General features: G+C 35.8%; 1 long non-coding RNA gene across 1 annotated transcript in view; it reads right to left on the reverse strand.

Annotated features, from left to right (window-relative positions):
- LOC139762939 (uncharacterized) overlaps window positions 1–4570 on the reverse strand; it is a 49506-nt gene extending 44936 nt beyond the window's left edge. The window contains exon 1 of the long non-coding RNA XR_011715868.1: window positions 4436–4570. This is a non-coding gene — a long non-coding RNA (uncharacterized lncRNA). The remainder of the gene's footprint in view (window positions 1–4435) is intronic.
- Window positions 4571–8689: the final 4119 nt, after the last annotated feature.

The following is an 8689-nucleotide window of genomic DNA, read 5'->3' on the forward strand; positions in this document are numbered from 1 at the left end:
AATACATTAATACATTCATGGCTGACAGTAAACACTCGTCCATTACGTCAGTTATGATAAATATTCAGTTATCGAGCCGTCGACATGAGTGACATAATAAAAGAAAACGTACCCGAGCAGGTTTGGATTCGCCCGTAGAAAACGGGTCTTGTGGGGGTAACTATAGTCATCATAATCTATACATGTGATCTCATGACATTTGGTAAACAACCACTTAACTCATGACATTTGGTAAACAACCACTTAACTCATGACATTTGGTAAACAACCACTTAACTCATGACATTTGGTAAACAAATAACTCATGACATTTGGTAAACAAACACTTAACTCATGACATTTGGTAAACAAATAACTCATGACATTTGGTAAACAAACACTTAACTCATGACATTTGGTAAACAACCACTTAACTCATGACATTTGGGTAAACAAACAACTCATGACATTTGGTAAACAAACACTTAACTCATGACATTTGGTAAACAACCACTTAACTCATGACATTTGGTAAACAAATAACTCATGACATTTGGTAAACAAACACTTAACTCATGACATTTGGTAAACAACCACTTAACTCATGACATTTGGGTAAACAAACAACTCATGACATTTGGTAAACAAACACTTAACTCATGACATTTGGTAAACAAACAATTCATAACATTTGGTAAACAAACACTTAACTCATGACATTTGGTAAACAAACACTTAACTCATGACATCTGGTAAACAAACACTTAACTCATGACATCTGGTAAACAAACACTTAACTTGACATTTGGTAAACAAACACTTTACTCATGACATGTGGTAAACAAAGAACTCATGACATTTGGTAAACAAACACTTAACTCATGACATCTGGTAAACAAACACTTAACTCGACATTTGGTAAACAAACACTTTACTCATGACATGTGGTAAACAAACAACTCATGACGTGGTAAACAAACAACTCATGACATTTGGTAAACAAACAACTCATGACATTTGGTAAACAAACAACTCATGACATTTGGTAAACAAACACTTAACTCATGACATTTGGTAAACAAACACTTAACTCATGACATTTGGTAAACAAACAACTCATGACATTTGGTAAACAAACACTTAACTCATGACATGTGGTAAACAAACACTTAACTCATGACATTTTGGTAAACAAACAACTCATGACATTTGGTAAACAAACACTTAACTCATGACATTAGGTAAACAAACAACTCATGACATTAGGTAAACAAACAACTCATGACATTAGGTAAACAAACAACTCATGACATTTGGTAAACAAACACTTAACTCATGACATTTGGTAAACAAACAACTCATGACATTTGGTAAACAAACACTTAACTCATGACATGTGGTAAACAAACACTTAACTCATGACATTTTGGTAAACAAACAACTCATGACATGTGGTAAACAAACACTTAACTCATGACATTTGGTAAACAAACACTTAACTCATGACATTAGGTAAACAAACAACTCATGACATTAGGTAAACAAACAACTCATGACATTTGGTAAACAAACAACTCATGACATTTGGTAAACAAACAACTCATGACATTAGGTAAACAAACAACTCATGACATTTGGTAAACAAACAACTCATGACATTTGGTAAACAAACAACTCATGACATTTGGTAAACAAACAACTCATGACATTTGGTAAACAAACAACTCATGACATTTGGTAAACAAACAACTCATGACATTTGGTAAACAAACAACTCATGACATTTGGTAAACAAACACTTAACTCATGACATTTGGTAAACAAACAACTCATGACATTTGGTAAACAAACAACTCATGACATTTGGTAAACAAACATCCAGCAAGCAAATACAATAAACAACAGAACAAGGTTTTGGGTCAAGGAAAACGATAGTACAATACACATTGCGAGGCTTCAAGACGAATGTATATGAATGTATATAGATCAACAGATGCCAAAATAAGATGGAAATATCAAGCAAACATGTAAATATACAAGTAATTAATACTAAGATAGCGAATGAAACAAGCAATTAAGAATAATTAGAAGCAATCCAAGTTGAATGTATATAAAGCAATAAACTCCAAAATAATCATATACATAAATATGCAAGTAATTTATACTAAGACAACGAATGAAACTAGCAATTAAGAATAATTAGGTTAGGAGCAATTAGATACATAATTTTTAATGGGCATAATAACCACTGAAATATATACATGAATGCAAATGTTTAAATCAACATGAATGTCTATTAATCACATTCTAGGATTAATAGACATTCTTAAGTAACTGTTTACCATCCTGGGATTAATAGACATTCTTAAGTAACTGTTTACCATCCTGGGATTAATAGACAATCTTAAAGTAACTGTTTACCATCCTCGTATATTTTTAAAGTAACTGTTTACCATCCTGGGATTAATAGACATTCTTAAAGTAACTGTTTACCATCCTCGTATATTTTTAAAGTAACTGTTTACCATCCTGGGATTAATAGACATTCTTAAGTAACTGTTTACCATCCTGGGATTAATAGACATTCTTAAAGTAACTGTTTACCATCCTGGGATTAATAGACATTCTTAAAGTAACTGTTTACCATCCTGGGATTAATAGACATTCTTAAAGTAACTGTTTACCATCCTGGGATTAATAGACATTCTTAAGTAACTGTTTACCATCCTGGGATTAATAGACATTCTTAAAGTAACTGTTTACCATCCTCGTATATTTTTAAAGTAACTGTTTACCATCCTGGGATTAATAGACATTCTTAAGTAACTGTTTACCATCCTGGGATTAATAGACAATCTTAAGTAACTGTTTACCATCCTGGGATTAATAGACATTCTTAAGTAACTGTTTACCATCCTGGGATTAATAGACAATCTTAAGTAACTGTTTACCATCCTGGGATTAACAGACATTCTTAAAGTAACTGTTTACCATCCTGGGATTAATAGACATTCTTAAAGTAACTGTTTACCATCCTGGGATTATAGACAATCTTAAAGTAACTGTTTACCATCCTCGTATATTTTTAAAGTAACGGTTTACCATCCTGGGATTAATAGACATTCTTAAGTAACTGTTTACCATCCTGGGATTAATAGACATTCTTAAGTAACTGTTTACCATCCTGGGATTAATAGACATTCTTAAGTAACTGTTTACCATCCTGGGATTAATAGACATTCTTAAGTAACTGTTTACCATCCTGGGATTAATAGACAATCTTAAGTAACTGTTTACCATCTGGGATTAATAGACATTCTTAAGTAACTGTTTACCATCCTGGGATTAATAGACAATCTTAAGTAACTGTTTTACCATCCTGGGATTAATAGACATTCTTAAGTAACGTTTACCATCCTGGGATAATAGACATTCTTAAGTAACTGTTTACCATCCTGGGATTAATAGACATTCTTAAGTAACTGTTTACCATCCTGGGATTAATAGACAATCTTAAGTAACTGTTTACCATCCTGGGATTAATAGACAATCTTAAGTAACTGTTTACCATCCTGGGATTAATAGACATTCTTAAAGTAACTGTTTACCATCCTGGGATTAATAGACATTCTTAAAGTAACTGTTTACCATCCTGGGATTAATAGACAATCTTAAGTAACTGTTTACCATCCTGGGATATTTTTAAAGTAACTGTTTACCATCCTGGGATTAATAGACATTTTTAAGTAACTGGTTACCATCCTCGTATATATAAACATTTTTAAAGTAACTGTTTACCATCCTGGGATTAATAGACATTTTTAAGTAACTGGTTACCATCCTCGTATATATAAACATTTTTAAAGTAACTGTTTACCATCCTGGGATTAATAGACATTTTTAAGTAACTGGTTACCATCCTCGTATATATAAACATTTTTAAAGTAACTGTTTACCATTTTTAAAGTAAGCTACGTTAATATATTTAAGCTACCTACCGTATATTAACAAGTTCCCTTACTAATATAATTCAATAAAGCACCATAACTAATTTATTTATCGGAATAATGAAATAAATAAAATAAATAAAATTAAAATAAATAAATGATCGTTGAATATTACAGTGGAATCAAGTGGCGACTCGTTTTTAATCACATACTCTGCTTTAATCACCATTTCCCACACTCGTGCGAGCTGCCCTGACCTGAGATTACCCTCAGCTCAACCCACTTCAATGCTGACCTCAGGTCAAGGTCAGCAGACGAGGTCACACTCCCAGCAGAGGAGATGAAAAGAGATAACAAATGCTAATATCTCTCCACTGCCTGATGTCCTAATTTGAGATCTCCCAAATTTATGACGTTAACGTTATCTATCGTTATCTAACGTTAACTATCTCAAGTTTAAACTAATAAGTAAATATTCTAGACTACGTCACAAGACCGTAGGAACTTACTGATCAAGGAAAGAGTATTTATAAAGCCGTATATTCTTTCCACCAAAATAATTACACTTTTCAAACATGTCTCAGATCACTTCATGTTGACGTCCCGCGACGAAAGGGTAAGTGTCAAGTCTTGTGATTGGCTGATGTGATAATGATGACATTATAGACTGTCTACTATTGGCTACCGGGATCATAACAACATCAGTTTCCCGTCCTATGATTGGTTCTTAAAGTATATAACACTGCCATTTCTTTTTATTTGTTATTATCTAATTATACTTTAAAACCTACTCTCTCAGTTTTAAATCTTTTTATTAAACCATACAAATAATTGATTATATTATATATATTCACTAAATTAGCCTTTTAAATGTCGGGTCTTCTTCAATCGAGTGAATATATTGATTTAATAAAGTCTAATCGTCAACTTAACCCGAGCTTTGCCATGCCCATGTTTTGTTTCCCTTGATCAAATACAAATCTAAATTATTTCGGAAACTACCTTGTCTAAACATATCTCACGAATAATTATCATAAGGATATGAGAATTATGATAAAACCCATTTATTCAATACGCATAAATAAGATATTTAGAAATATTTGTGATGGATAATATTTGAGGTATAAATATGTACTTTATGATGATGGAGATGAATACGTAAAGCAAGAGAATATTATAAGTTTATAAGTGGTCGTGCCACATTAGATACTTCAGCCATACGTAACATCAATACGAATATCTTATGAAGATCCACAATCTTCGCAAAGAATATTTGAATCAATAGATACGGAGGAAGAAGGGTATTTATAATATACATTCTCTCGCTGTGGAAGTTGAATTTTCTATGCACTAATTTTATTCTTATTTTTTCCTTCATTTCATTAACATCCTAACTCTACCCTTGTATTTAGGGTTAGGTTAAAGTTCATTGATGACGAAGGGTGTATTAAAGTAGTGTTTTGTCATAAGGAAACAGCTTGAATAATTAATTTCTGCAACAATGTTCGTAATTCTGTGTCCTCTTTTCAGCGGGAGGTCGACAAATTCTAATTTTATTTATTTTTTTTGACATAATATTTGGCTCATTTGCATGTTAAAGTCACCGTCATTATCATTACTCACTTTTGTGTACCGTGTTGAAAGGCTTTATGTAACGCGTTACTCAAATACTTATAAAGAAAATGTAAAGTAAGCGGGTTTTATAATGAAAATGTAAAGTAAGCGGGTTTATAAAGAAAATGTAAAGTAAGCGGGTTTATAAAGAAAATGTAAATTAAGCGGGTTTATAATGAAAATGTAAAGTAAGCGGGTTTATAAAGAAAATGTAAAGTAAGCGGGTTTATAAAGAAAATGTAAAGTAAGCGGGTTTATAAAGATAATGTAAAGTAAGCGGGTTTTAAAGAAAATGTAAAGTAAGCAGGTTTATAAAGAAGATGTAAAGTAAGCGGGTTTATAAAGAAAATGTAAAGTAAGCGGGTTTATAAAGATGTAAAGTAAGCGGGTTTATAAAGAAGATGTAAAGTAAGCGGGTTTATAAAGAAAATGTAAAGTAAGCGGGTTTATAAAGAAAATGTAAAGTAAGCGGGTTTATAAAGAAAATGTAAAGTAATCGGGTTTATAATGAAAATGTAAAGTAATCGGGTTTATAAAGAAAATGTAAAGTAAGCGGGTTTATAAAGAAAATGTAAAGTAAGCGGGTTTATAAAGAAAATGTAAAGTAAGCGGGTTTATAAAGAAAATGTAAAGTAAGCGGGTTTTTAAAGAAAATGTAAAGTAAGCGGGTTTATAAAGAAAATGTAAAGTAAGCGGGTTTATAAAGAAAATGTAAAGTAATCGGGTTTATAAAGAAAATGTAAAGTAATCGGGTTTATAAAGAAAATGTAAAGTAAGCGGGTTTTTAAAGAAAATGTAAATTAAGCGGGTTTATAAAGAAAATGTAAAGTAAGCGGGTTTATAAAGAAAATGTAAAGTAAGCGGGTTTATAAAGAAAATGTAAAGTAAGCGGGTTTTTAAAGAAAATGTAAAGTAAGCGGGTTTATAAAGAAAATGTAAAGTAAGCGGGTTTATAAAGAAAATGTAAAGTAAGCGGGTTTATAAAGAAAATGTAAAGTTTAGATATTCTCTCAGAATCTGATTTGTCGTGTTGGAGTGGACGACGTCTTTGTTTACATTACGCTCGACCGCAATGCGTCCGCCACAGGTCTGACCCCGCCCCCCCATTCTCCCCCCCAACCCCCCCCCCCCAACCCCCCCAACCCACCCATTTCTGGGGAAAGGGTTGAACATATCGATTGCATGAGTAATGGATCCCCTCCTTCATGACGGTATACGACCCTTGAACACGACAGTATACGACCCTTGAACACGACGGTATACGACCCTTGAACACGACGGTATACGACCCATGAACACGACGGCATACGACACTTGAACACGACGGTATACGACCCTTGAACACGACGGTATACGACCCTTGAACACGACGGTATACGACCCTTGAACACGACGGTGTACGACCCTTGAACACGACGGTATACGACCCTTGAACACGACGGTATACGACCCTTGAACACGACGGTATACGACCCTTGAACACGACGGTATACGACCCTTGAACACGACGGTATACGACCCTTGAACATGACGGTATACGACCCTTGAACACGACGGTATACGACCCTTGAACATGACGGTATACGACCCTTGAACACGACGGTGTACGACCCTTGAACACGACGGTATACGACCTTTGAACACGACGGTATACGACCCTTGAACACGACGGTATACGACCCTTGAACATGACGGTATACGACCCTTGATCACGACGGTATACGACCCTTGAACACGACGGTATACGACCCTTGAACACGACGGTATACGACCCTTGAACACGACGGTGTACGACCCTTGAACACGACGGTATACGACCCTTGAACACGACGGTATACGACCCTTGAACACGACGGTATACGACCCTTGAACACGACGGTGTACGACCCTTGAACACGACAGTATACGACCCTTGAACACGACGGTATACGACCCTTGAACACGACGGTATACGACCCATGAACACGACGGCATACGACACTTGAACACGACGGTATACGACCCTTGAGCACGACGGTATACGACCCTTGAACACGACGGTATACGACCCTTGAACACGACGGTATACGACCCTTGAACACGACGGTGTACGACCCTTGAACACGACGGTATACGACCCTTGAACACGACGGTATACGACCCTTGAACACGACGGTATACGACCCTTGAACACGACGGTATACGACCCTTGAACATGACGGTATACGACCCTTGATCACGACGGTATACGACCCTTGAGCACGACCATGCGACCTTCAAGTATGACGACCTGACTTTTGACCTGAACCATACAGGTTAGGTCAAAGGTCAAGCCGTCATACCAAAGTATCGTACTGTCGTAGATATGGGTCGTTCTTGTGACCTCGAAATAGACAGCCATTCAGTGAGGTCAAATAGGCCTACATCAGGAAATTGACGGTAAAGGGGAAGAGTGGTTTGGGAATGTCTTGGGAGTAAAGTCAGGGGTTAGTGAGAGGACAAGAGCAAGGGAAGGAGTAGCACTACTCCTGAAACAGGAGTTGTGGGAGTATGTGATAGAGTGTAAGAAAGTAAATTCTCGATTAATATGGGTAAAACTGAAAGTGGATGAAGAGAGATGGGTGATTATTGGTGCATATGCACCTGGGCATGAGAAGAAAGATCATGAGAGGCAAGTGTTTTGGGAGCAGCTGTGTACAAGTCAAAGTTCAAAGTTCAAACCTTCTTAAAGTTCTCTTAAACTTTTCCTCTTTGTATAGTTGACGAAAACTTTCATACCATAACACGAAAAGTAATCAAACTTTACATTTATTTATGAGTCACATTAAAAAAAAAATTTTAGGTATTTTTTTGCGATATTAAAAATGATTTAAAAACATGGCAGGGGTGCCAACATGTCTTACATGGCAGGGTTGCCAACATGTCTTAAATGGCAGGCAGTGGTGCCAACATGTCTTACATGGTAAGGGTGCCAACATGTCTTACATGGCAGGCAGTGGTGCCAACATGTCTTACATGGCAGGGGTGCCGACATGTCTCACATGGCAGGGGTGCCAACATGTCTTACATGGCAGGGTTGCCAACATGTCTTACATGGCAGGGGTGCCAACATGTCTTACATGGCAGGGGTGCCAACATGTCTTACATGGCAGGGGTGCCAACATGTCTTA

This window comes from Panulirus ornatus, chromosome 45 (assembly GCF_036320965.1).
Source record: "Panulirus ornatus isolate Po-2019 chromosome 45, ASM3632096v1, whole genome shotgun sequence".
In the NCBI taxonomy this organism is placed as follows: Eukaryota; Metazoa; Arthropoda; class Malacostraca; order Decapoda; family Palinuridae; genus Panulirus; species Panulirus ornatus.